This window comes from Triticum dicoccoides, chromosome 2A (assembly GCF_002162155.2).
Source record: "Triticum dicoccoides isolate Atlit2015 ecotype Zavitan chromosome 2A, WEW_v2.0, whole genome shotgun sequence".
NCBI classification, from domain to species: Eukaryota; Viridiplantae; Streptophyta; class Magnoliopsida; order Poales; family Poaceae; genus Triticum; species Triticum dicoccoides.
Genome location: NC_041382.1, coordinates 424,139,083 through 424,151,287, shown reverse-complemented (window position 1 = coordinate 424,151,287; position 12,205 = coordinate 424,139,083). Strand labels below are relative to the sequence as shown.

At 41.0% G+C, this 12,205-nt stretch overlaps 1 long non-coding RNA gene across 1 annotated transcript; it reads right to left on the bottom strand.

The window, feature by feature from the left end:
* Positions 1-778: 778 nt before the first annotated feature.
* Positions 779-4,313, bottom strand: LOC119354779. Its single transcript, XR_005171239.1, has 4 exons — positions 3,801-4,313; positions 3,646-3,682; positions 2,649-2,758; positions 779-1,064 (listed from the first exon to the last, which is right to left on the bottom strand). It is a non-coding gene; the product is annotated as an uncharacterized LOC119354779 (long non-coding RNA).
* Positions 4,314-12,205: the final 7,892 nt, after the last annotated feature.

Sequence of the window (12,205 nt, the reverse complement as noted above, 5' to 3'; positions counted from 1 at the left end):
ATCGGGAATCCGGATATAGCTAGTACTTAAGATAGATGAAGGGTCGCCGCACTGTCCCTCTACCACGGCAACATGATGGGTGACCTGGGGAGAGTTAATCTCTCTCAGATCGGGCTTAGGCCCAATCTGGTCGTAATCCGTAGCGACTCCCAGGGCGGCGATGCGATCCAAAAGCTCGTTTAGGGAAGAGAGCTCCATTGGATCTAGCTGCTCGGCGAATTCCAAGCTGACATGAAGATAGCTTTCGATGACTCGAAAGGTCATCATCGGCGCAGCAGCCGAACAGGCGGTCATAAGGAAACCACCTTGCCGGAGAATTTGGCCGACAGCCAAAGCTCCCTTAGCAACAATACCGTCTTTAAAGACGGGATGAGGCATCCTTTCTGATGGCGATGGCACATAGGAACTCTCAATGAAAACACCAATGTCGGTGTCAAAATCGGCGGATCTCAGATAGGGGGTCCCGAACTGTGCATCTAGACGGATGGTAACAGGAGACAAGGGACACGATGTTTTTACCCAGGTTCGAACCCTCTCGATAGAGGTAAAACCCTACTCCTGCTTGATTAATATTGATGATATGGGTAGTACAAGAATAGATCTACCACGAGATTAAGGAAGCTAAACCCTAAAAGCTAGCCTATGGTATGATGGTTGTTCCTACGGACTAAAACCCTCCGGTTTATATAAACACCGAAGAGGGCTAGGGTTACACAGAGTCGGTTACAATGGTAGGAGATCTACATATCCGTATCGCCAAGCTTGCCTTCCACGCCAAGGAAAGTCCCTTCCAAACACGGGACGAAGTTTTCAATCTTATATCTTCATAGCCCAGGAGTCCGGCCGAAGGTATAATTCCGGCTATCCGGACACCCCCTAATCCAGGACTCCCTCAGGCTTCATAAAATGTCTTCTAAATACCAGACTTGCCACCATCCTATGAAACGCCATCATTCAAAAAGAGCCACATGACTCCCCCAGAAGAGTCACCAAACTTGCAATGCTCTGAAAAACGCAGCTAAACCACGCCCTCCATAATTGTGGAAATATACAAAGACCTGCAACTAGATCGATGTAATTTGCAAAAATTAGTTCGGAGAAGTAAAACATTAGTATAAAAAGCTAACGAAACAGATGTCAATTGCCGTATTTTGTTTTAAAAAATTCTAAAAATGGAAAGCTGAGGATGTTCAGAGATGAGAACCATGTTACAAAAAAGAATTTCATGGGATCCCCAGTTCAAACATCAAGAACATGAAGCAAAGGTATGAAGTTTTGTACTCCCTCCGTTCCAAATTACTTGTCACAAAAATGGATGTATCTAAAACTAAAATACATCTAGATACATCCATACCTACGACAAGTAATTCAGAATGGAGGGAGTAGCATTCAACAATCTCATCCTTGTGACAAAACTTACAAGATTGATACTCCCTAATACCCAAATTAATTGATGCAACTTTAGTACAACTTTGTAGGCGTCAATTAACTTTTTGAACCACAGAGAAAAAAATTATGAACAGATAAGGATCGGATCTAGTTGGTTTAGTTTAGAATGGTTTCGTATACAGAAATTATGAAAGCAAAGGTATGAAGTTTTGTAGTATTAAACAATCTCATCCTTGTGACAAAACTTACAAGCTTGATACAAAACTTTTTTAACCGCAGACAAATTTTTACACTTACAAGTACAATTTCGATGTATAGTAAATAGCAAGTAGTAAAATGCAGGTCAAACGATTTGTACACATGCGATGCTTCCTTTTTCCCCAAAACCGCATGCCAAGCATAGCATGTTTATACTTATGGAACATATATAGCACAATGCAGTGTACAATGAAATAAAGTAAATAACCACCATAAGTTCACACAAAGCACTAGAGCTAATTTTGTTGGCCGCTACGCATTGGCAGTTAAAGACAACAGCCAAGAGCTCAAAATGCCACCGAAGCCCACTAGCATGTGAGCGCCTATCTAGTTCACTATAATTAGAAGCCACCATTATGAGTTAGTACAATTTATATCAAAACTTTGGCATCTTTGTACTGAAGCTTGTAATTTCCAAAGTTACTATTGTTATTATTAAGCAAAGAACAGCAAACACTTAATATATAGTTTATTCACATGAGATCCAAAGCCATGAAACCAAGCTGCTAAATAATCATATTATTTGCACAAGGCAGAACCTCATAAAAGAAGACCTTAATTAAGTAGTGGCATGAACCAGAATGTGCAGAATATCTACACGTACATTTTGACAGATCATCAATATGATAGAGACCTTCTTTTAAGCAATTGGTCATGCCCAGTGTAGCGATGCTTACCAGATCATCAATATGCAAAGCATGTACAAATACAATAAATCATATCAGTTCTGAATTTTGAATAGAATTTTAACTTTGCTAATTAAGTTCATCGTGAGTATCAATATGGTTCCTTTGCTTTACCTAGCAAGCCAAATACCTAGCTGTAAATAGGAAGTAATTAAGATATACAAGATATATAAGGATTGCTCCGAGGAACTAGTACCATGAAAGAGCAGCTCGAAGAGGGGACATAGAACTGCTGCCCATCATGTTACAATAAGGTGTTGCAAAAATTTAGTGGTGGTAGCCATTAATTTGGCAAAGAACGAGATTTAAATGTACCTCTCTAAGAACATGTTCTCCACCTACACCAGGTGCCTTCCAGAAGCAAGTATTATTTGGTTAGATGCATCTATGCCCATGACTTGAGCACCATCAAAAGATGATTCATTCTGCATAGCATGGTAAAGAAATTACAAGAATGACACAATCAAATTTGGAAAGAAAGAAATACAGCCAGAATCCAAGAGCAAAATTAGTGGACGAAATATGTTGGCAATGCACAGCGGTTTCAATCAAACAGATAATCCACAAGAATTAGCAGTCCAAATTATGAAGGTCTTTTGACACTAACTACACATTTGGTGCCACTTTGCATTATATATTTCAATTGTTCAGATAAGGCATGAAAACCAGACTGCTAACATCCTAACATACACATGGGATGGGACAAAATTGGACTATTTTGTACTCACCTGATCGGGAGTGATTGTTCTTTGCCATTCAAAAATAAGACATCCAACAGTTCCACCAAGTTCTTTTTCGCGGGATTGAGGTGGGGTCATGTTCAACAGTTTTCATTTTCATGAGCAAATAAAAAATGTTCTAAGATGTAACAATCAACACAACTAATAGTTCCAACTTCCTTAGTCACAAAAATTAAGATAGTCACTTATTATGCGTGTTAATATCCTTTTCAACCTCCTAAACCTTAACATGCAAACAAAACAAGGTTTGTATGTGTTGCTATTTGAAACAAAATAATCATAGTTGACAAACATATGTTTCAGGTCATGAATTCCCTGCCCAACCCAATTTCTAATTTGCATTTGCTATTACTAAAAATGACCATATGTTTTAGGTCAGACAAGATACCAGGCAGCAATTATTAGTAAAACATGCAGTACATGGTATAGGCTGAATGTTTGCAGCTGAAAATAGCACTTTGTAGCAAATATTTACCAGTAAGACAAAGCGGCAACTGTCGCTAGAGCTATAGTTTGAGCGCTCTGCTATTTTCTTCAAATCAGAGGAAGAAGATTTGGCATGATGGTATTACCTGTCGTTTTGAGACAAACATCTGTTGACCTGTGATTCTGCAAGGCACAGGCATAAGTAAATGTAAGCATAAGTTTCTCACAAATGTGTCAACTATAAACTATTGATCAGTGTTACCTTAACAGAAAAAAAATAGGGAAAAAACTAAAGAGGTACCTCGGGCTGGAAGTACAAGAGGAGGAGACCTGAGGAGCACGAACTGGGGGGAGCATGGACAAAGGACGATGGACTGGGAAGCACGACGTCGAGGTCGACCAGGGGCAGAGGAGCACTGGCCGGAGGAGGTCGACCAGGAGGGCAGGCGGCCCAAACCCTAGTCCGCATACGCCTCATCTCGGCAGTTCAGGAGAGATGCCAAGGAGACGGTGCTGTCTGGGGAGAAAGCGAGGCGGAGAGGCGACATTTAGGCGGCGGGCGGACGAGATCTGCGGAGGAGGGTATTTGACGCCGCGCGGTAGAGGAAGGTGCCCGGCGGCAGGATCCCTCGGCGGCAATGGTGGTCCGGGAGGAGGCTGCTGCGATGGGTGGTCGGGGCAGCTGGGGTCGCGCGGTGGAGGGTAGTCAGCAGGTTCTGGGGTCTGCGGCGGCTAGGGTCGGGCGATGGAAGGTGGTCGGCGGGGTCTGGGGTCGGAGCAGAAGGGGATTTGGGCTAGATCTAGTCGGGGGCAGCGCCTAAGTTTCATTTTTCTTAGGAGATCATAAGTTTCATTTTGGCTCTCACGCGCTCTCCGTGCTAGCTCGCTTTTGGGCCCAATCATCTCGTTTCGGCCCGTGAACGGTTACCGGCAGATAGTGGGCCTAGGTTTAGTTCTCCCCGCAGATGAGATGACGGATACCGACACCGGCAGTTTGTGTGCCCTTCTTTCTCAGCATCTACCGGCAGTTACCCTGCCCTGAAGGACTTGTACCGCCAGTAAAAAGATTCCGACAGTTTGTTTGCCCTTATATTGGTATTTCTCCCGGCAGTTAATTGCCCCCAGTTAAGTGTTGTGGTGTAGTGTCGAGAGCCATCCACTCAAAAAAATCACGTCTGATGTGCTTCTTCAGTCGCGCCGCCGGCCCCCTCTTTAGTCCAGTTCGCTCCATTCCCCAACCGACAGCACGGGACGGAAGTTTATTTCCCCCTCGCGTTCTCGATGGATTGAAGACGCGCGGCATCGAATCCAACACCGGTGATGACCGCTTGTCCAAGTGATTTTCAGATAAGAAACTGCATGTTTCAGAGGAAGAGCATTTAAATCAACAGGCACTTTCCAAACATGGATAACAGAATGTTGGAAATTTTATTCATGGTAAAAAATGGAACTAACAACAAGTTAACATCATGCTGATCAACATTCATGTATAGCACATCTTCATATGATGCAAAGTCAAAAGGATATGCTATTTTCAAAATGGCAAGATAATGTTGAGTGCGAAAAACTAGGTAAACTAGGGATGAAATTTTGGCAAGTGTTAGATATTTTTAACTGCACCAGTTGGAATCGAACACGGGCAGTACAACTTTTGGGTGAGAGGGCTACAGCCATCGGGCCAGTGCGGTATGTTTGAAAGAATGAAGGCGTCTTCCCCGGCTCCAGTTCTTTACCGTCTGTGTGCGCTTGCCATAGTGCCGCCGTATGCCATTGCCAACATGCTCAATACACGAGAGAAATCCGGAGAGGACTGTACGCCAAGAGACTGACAGTGGGGACCCACCTGGTCCAAGCCATACGCAAGCAAGTACCTCATTGGAAAAGAGCTTCCTCCTAATTGTATACTGACGTTGGGGCTCACGAGTTTGTCAACCTAGTCAATAAATGAAATAAATTTCCAACGATGACTGTCATCGGGGAGCTTTTATTTTCAGGGGTATCGGGGATCTTTTTTTGTTCTTGTTGTTGTTGCAGGAAAAGGGTATCGGGAATCTAGCTGGTATCATTTTTTCAGAGGGCGAACAAGTATCAGCTAGGCCTAGGTTTTGTTTTTAAATATGTGTAGCCCATGACATACCGAGATAGTGGTTTCAACTTATTTTTTGAGGTCCATCATGTACGTACCGGTCTATGGGCCTCCCAGCGTAGGTTTTACTTTTTCTTAAAGATCGGGAACCCAATGTATTTTTTTAATAAAACGCAGATCCCTGTTCTATTTATCTATATATAAGAATAATAATGTTGTGTCCAATTTTTGCGTTCCCTTCCAACCACATTATATATATTTATATTATTACTATTATCGTATATTTAATAGAGACTTATATATACATTCTAAAAACATCCCACGTCTTATTAACTTATAAAAGTAAATGTTTAACATAAGTTGGCAAGGAAAATCCTGGTTGTTTTTGACTTACAGGCAAGGAAAATCCTGGTGACTGGGCACAAAAGCTTAAGAAGATTTTAAGGACCAATGTAATAATAACGCACTCATTTTTCTTTTGAGCAATAACTCGCTAATTTGTTAATTTTATATATAAAAAATGTGTCGCTCCGCTTTATTTTTTGATATTAATTGCTCCTTCTAACTTAACATTATATATAGAACAATCCCAACTAATTCGTGTATTTCAAGAAAGTGCAAATGGCTGGGATTTCTTAGAAAATATTAAAGGGGCCGCATTGACACGAAATTATTTGTTCACCCAGCTCAGCAAATGGACTGTAAATTCTAGAAAATATGGGTTAAATATATGCCACATTTGTGCAGGCTGACATGTGAGCCAATGGGTCGAAGCCTACGCAAGGTTTTGTCAACTTAGTCAACAAATGATTCTAACATCCACAACCATTGGATTTATATCCAACGGCTAGCATGCACCTTCAATCTCTTGTCTTCTTCCTCCAGCGTCGCTGGGACCGTCTGCTCTGGCCTCTGGCGGCTAGCGGCTCTTCTTAGCATGCATCGCTGCGAAGCGCTACTCCACCACCAGCCAGGCTATCCGTCCACCCCTCCACCCTCCTGTTATTATCTACCGACTGCAGCCCCACGCCGCACCAAAACCAGTTATAACCCTTGTACTCCTCTCAATCTGCGACTCCACTGCCGCGTCTTCCCATCTCCGGGTCATTCCCGTCCGGGGCCTCGCCGTCGTCCACCGCCTCGCTGCGCTCGGTGTGGCGTGGTCAACAAACAATAGCCATCTGAAGACGATTGTACGTGGAGAGCCTGGCGGCTGGGACCCACGAGGTCCATGGTCGCACGCAAGGAAAGTTCCACCTTACTAAGCTGAAAAAATATTTCCTCCCCTGACAGCTAGGACCCACCAGTTGTATCTTCGCATGGAAGGAAGTGGCTCCTTGTTATGCGAAAGAAACTATTGCTCCCGATGGCAGTTGGGACCCGGCAGATTTGGTGGCTGACTTGTGGGCCTACTAAGCTGACGTGTACACAGGGCTTTGTCAACTTAATCAACAAATGATTCTAGCAGTTGGACCGCCGTGTTGCTTCTTCAACTTGTGTTCTTGCTCATGTCTCCCATGGGTGGCAGTGCTACCATGCACCCGAACCAGTCAAGTTTCCTACTCCTCTCCATCTGTGACTCCACTGCCGTGTCTTCCCCATCTCCGGGCCGTTCCAGTCTGGGGCCTCGCCGTCGTCCACTAGCCTTGGTGTGCTCGGCACGGTGTGGTCAATGTGGTCAAAAAACGAGAGTCATCGGAAGATGACTGTTCGTGAGAGGCTGACAGTGGGGACGCACCACGCCCATGGATGCATGCATGCAACAGCATCCTTCCTACCCTGAAAAATAATGTTTTCTCCCCCTGACCGCTGGGACCCACCAGGTACATCTTCACATGCAAGCAAGTGCGTCCTTATTACGGGCAAAAAGAATGATTCCCCCGTGACAGCTGGGACCTGATTCTGCTAGAACTACGTTGGTATTTCCCCAAAGAGGAAGGGATGATGCAACACATCAATGGTAGGTATTTCCCTCAGTGATGAGACCAAGGTTATCGAACCAGTAGGAGAACCACGCAACACTACGTGCACGGCACCTGCACACAAATAATAAATACTTGCAACCTGATGTATTAAAGGGGCTGTCAATCCCTTTCGGGTAACGGCGCCAGAAATTGGCAAAAAGATGGGATAAAAATATGATAGATTGGATAAATAGATCTTGAATAAAATAAAGTGCAGCAAAGTATTTTTGTATTTTTAGTTTAATAGATATGAAAATAAAAGAAAATAAAAATAGATCGCAAAGGCAAATATAAGAAAGAAGAGACCCGGGGGCCGTAGGTTTCACAAGTGGATTCTCTCGAGAAAAATAGCAAACTATGGGTAAACAAATTACTGTTGGGCAATTGATAGGAATTCAAATAATCATGACAATATCTAGGCAATGATCATTATATAGGCATCACGTCCAAGATTAGTAGACCGACTCCTGCCTGCATCTACTACTATTACTCCACACATCGACCGCTATCCAGCATGCATCTAGTGTATTAAGTTCATGGAGAAACGAAGTAATGCAATAAGAACGATGACATGATGTAGACAAGATCTATTTATGTAGAAATAGACCCCATCTTGTTATCCTTAATGGCAATGATACATACGTGTCAGTTCCCCTTCTGTCACTGGGATCAAGCACCGTAAGATCAAACCCATCATAGAGCACCTCTTCCCATTGCAAGATAAATAGATCAAGTTGGCCAAACAAAACCCAAATATTGGAAAAGAAATAGGAGGCTATAAGAAATCATGCATATAAGAAATCAAAGAAGACTCAAATAACTTTCAAGGATAAAAAGATAGATCTGATCATAAACTCAAAGTTCATCGGATCCCAACAAACACACCACAAAAAGAATTACATCATATGGATCTCCAAGAGACCATTGTATTGAGAATCAAACGAGGGAGAGGAAGCCATCTAGCTACTAACTACGGACCTAAAGGTCTACAAAGAACTACTCACGCATCATCGGAGAGGCACCAATGGACATGATGAACCCCTCTGTGATGGTGTCTAGATTGGATCTGGTGTTTCTGGAACTTGCGGTGGCTGGAATTGATTTTCATCGACTCCCCTCAGGTTTCTGGAATATTGGGGTATTTATAGAACAAAGATGTGGTTCGGGAGGCCACCGAGGTGGGCACAACCCACCTGGGCGCGCCTGGGGGCCCAGGCGCGCCCTGGTGGGTTGTGCCCCCCTCGGGGCACCCACAGGTACTTCTCCGACCCATTAGGTGTCTTCTGGTCCACAAAAAATCCACAAAAAATTTCGTTGTGTTTGGACTCCATTTGGTATTGATTACCTGCGATGTAAAAAAAACATGCAAAAACAGCAACTGGCACTTGCCACTGTGTCAATAGGTTAGTACCAAAAAATGACGATAAAATGATTGTTAAACATCCAAGAATGATAATATAACAGCATGGAACAATCAAAGATTAAAAATACGTTGGAGACGTATTAGCATCCCCAAGCTTAATTCCTGCTCATCCTCGAGTAGGTAAATGATAAAAACAAAATTTTTGATGTGGAATGCTACCTAACATGTTCATCTCATATTCTTTTCTTTATAGCATGGACATTTGGACTTTTATATGGTTCAAAGCAATAGTCTAGTTTTGACATGAGACTTAAATACTCAAGCATATCAACAAGCAACCATGTCTTTCAAAATATCAACACTAAAATAAGTTATCCCTAGCCAATTATGCTCAATCATTGATCCATCCATGAAACACACTCGCATATTAGCTACACCCAATGCTCAAGTATGATCAAAGTGCCCCCTAGTTGGTTCTTTATAAGATAAGATGGAGACTCAAATTAAAAATAAAAATTGTATAAAGTAAAAGAAAGGCCCTTCATGGAGGGAAGTAGGGATTTGTAGAGGTGCCAGAGCTCAAAGCAAAAAAGATAGAGATAAAAACATTTTGGGAGGCATGCTTTTCCTGTCAACGAGAACGATCAAGTAGTTCCCAATACTTTCCATGCTAGATATATTAAAGGCAGTTTCCAAACAGAAATTAAAGTTTATTCCTTTTTCAACCATACTTTCACTTTCCATGGCTAGCCATATCCACGGGTGCCTTCCATACCAACACTTTCCAAGGAATTTATTATTTGATAACATAAAGTAAATTCATTTTTCATTTCGGGACTGGGCATCCTTAATACTTGTGCCTTACTCTCGTGCAATGACAAGTGAATAAACACACATCGTGAGAATAACATATCTAGCATGGAAATATATTAGCCACCCCCTATTGTTTCATGAGCGGTACGAGCACACAAGAGAGAAATTTATTTTGAATATTAGAGATGGCACATACAAATTTGCTTAGAATGGCACGGAAATACCGCATAAAGGTAGGTATGGTGGACTCATGTGGCAAAACTGGTTTAAAGGATTTTGGATGCACAAGTAGTGATCATACTTAGTGTAAAATGAAGGCTAGCAAAAGATTGAGAAGCGACCAACCAAGAAACGAAAAATCTCATAAGTGAGCATTAAGCATAATTAACACCGAATAATGCACCACAAGTAGGATGTAATTTCATTGCATAACTATTGACTTTCGTGCTTTCATAGGGAATCACAAACCTTAACACCTATATTCTTACTAAAGCATAATTACTCATCAACATGACTCACATATCACATCATCATATCTCAAAACTATTATAAGGAATCAAGTTTATTTTGTCCAATGATCTTCATGAAAGTTTTATTATACCCTCTTTGGATATCTATCACTTTGGGACTAATTTTCATGTGTTGATTTTGAAAAGCTCAAACAAATATAAGTGAATATCATGACCATAATATTTCTTTCTCTCAAATTAATTTAAGTGAAGCAAGAGAGAATTTCTCAAAAAAATTACTAACTCTCAAATAAATCTAAGTGAAGCAAGAGAGCATTTCTTCAAAAATACTAAAGCACACCATGCTCAAAAAGATACTCCCTCCGTCCGAAAATACTTGTCATCAAAATGGATGAAAAGAGATGTATCTAGAACTAAAATGCGTCTATATACATCCCCTTTTATCCATTTTGATGACAAGTATTTCCGGACGGAGGGGGTATAAGTGAAGCACTAGAGCAATTCCATAGCTCATAAAGATTTAAGTGAAGCATAGAAAGCAATTCTAACAAGTCATGGAATAATTTTGGCTCTCTCAAATAGGTGTGTCCAGCAAGGATTCAAAACTTAAAGCACAAAGAAAAACAAGCAAATACTCATATCATACAAGACCCTCCAAGCAAAACTCATAGTATGTGACGAATAAAAATATAGTTCCGAGTAAAATATGGATGGTCGCTAGAAGAAAGAGGGGATGCCACTCGGGCATCCCGAAGCTTAGTTGCTTGCTTCTCTTTGGATAATGGCTTGGGATGCCATGGGCATCCCCAAGCTTAGGCTCTTCTTACTCCTTATTCCTTCATCCATTGTACCATCGCCCAAAACTTGGAAACTTCAATCACACGAAACTCAACAAAACCTTCGTGAGATCCATTAGTATAAGAAAATAAATCACTACTATAAGTAATGTTGCAAACCCATTCATATTTTACTCTTGAATTATTTCTACTGTATTCCAACTTTTCTATGGCAAAAACTCTTCAAATAAAACCATATAATCATCAAAACAAGCACACAACGCAAAGAAATCAGAATCTGTCAAAAACAGAACAGTCTGTAGCAATCTGGATATTCCGAGTACTTCTGAAAGTCCAAAAATTCTGGAAAATTAGGACCACGTGAGAAATTTGTATACTAAACTTATGCAAAAAAGAATTGGTATTTTATCACGATCCTGTTTAAAATGATAAATATTATTGTGAGCACAAACAATTCTGTTTTTCAGCAAGATCAAATCAACTATCGCCCAACAAGATCCTAAAGACTTTACTTGGCACAAACACAAATTAAAACACAAAAACCACAATCATAACAGTAGCATAATTGTGCAAACACTCAAGAACAGAAAGAAAAAGACAAAAATAAATTTTATTCATTGGGTTGCCTCCCAACAAGCGCTATCATTTTACGCCCCTAGCTAGGCATAATGCAAAGATCTAAGTATTGTCATTTTGTTTCTAGATCCATAAGATGCCCTCATGATTGATTCATATGGTGGCCTAATTATTGTTCTAGGTAACTGTTCCATACCCTTCCTTAGTGGAAATTCAAATTTAATATTGCCTTCTTTCATATCAATCATGGTACCAATAGTACATAAAAACGGTCTACCAAGAATAATTGGACAAGACGAATTGCAATCAATATCAAAAAAAATCTATGGGCACATAATTCCTATTTGCAAGAATAACAACATCATTAATTCTTCCCATAGGCTTTTTAATAGTAGAATTCGCCAGTGCAAATTTAAAGAATATTCTTCAATGTCGGTAAGGCCAAGCACATCACATAAAGATTTCGAAATTGTAGAAACACTAGCACCCAAGTCACACTAGGAAAAACACTCATAATTTTTAATCTTGACTTTGATAGTAGGTTCCCACTTATCATGCAATTTTCTAGGAATTTAAACTTCTAATTCCAACTTTTCTTCTAAAGCTTTCATCATAGCATCAACAATATGTTTAGCAA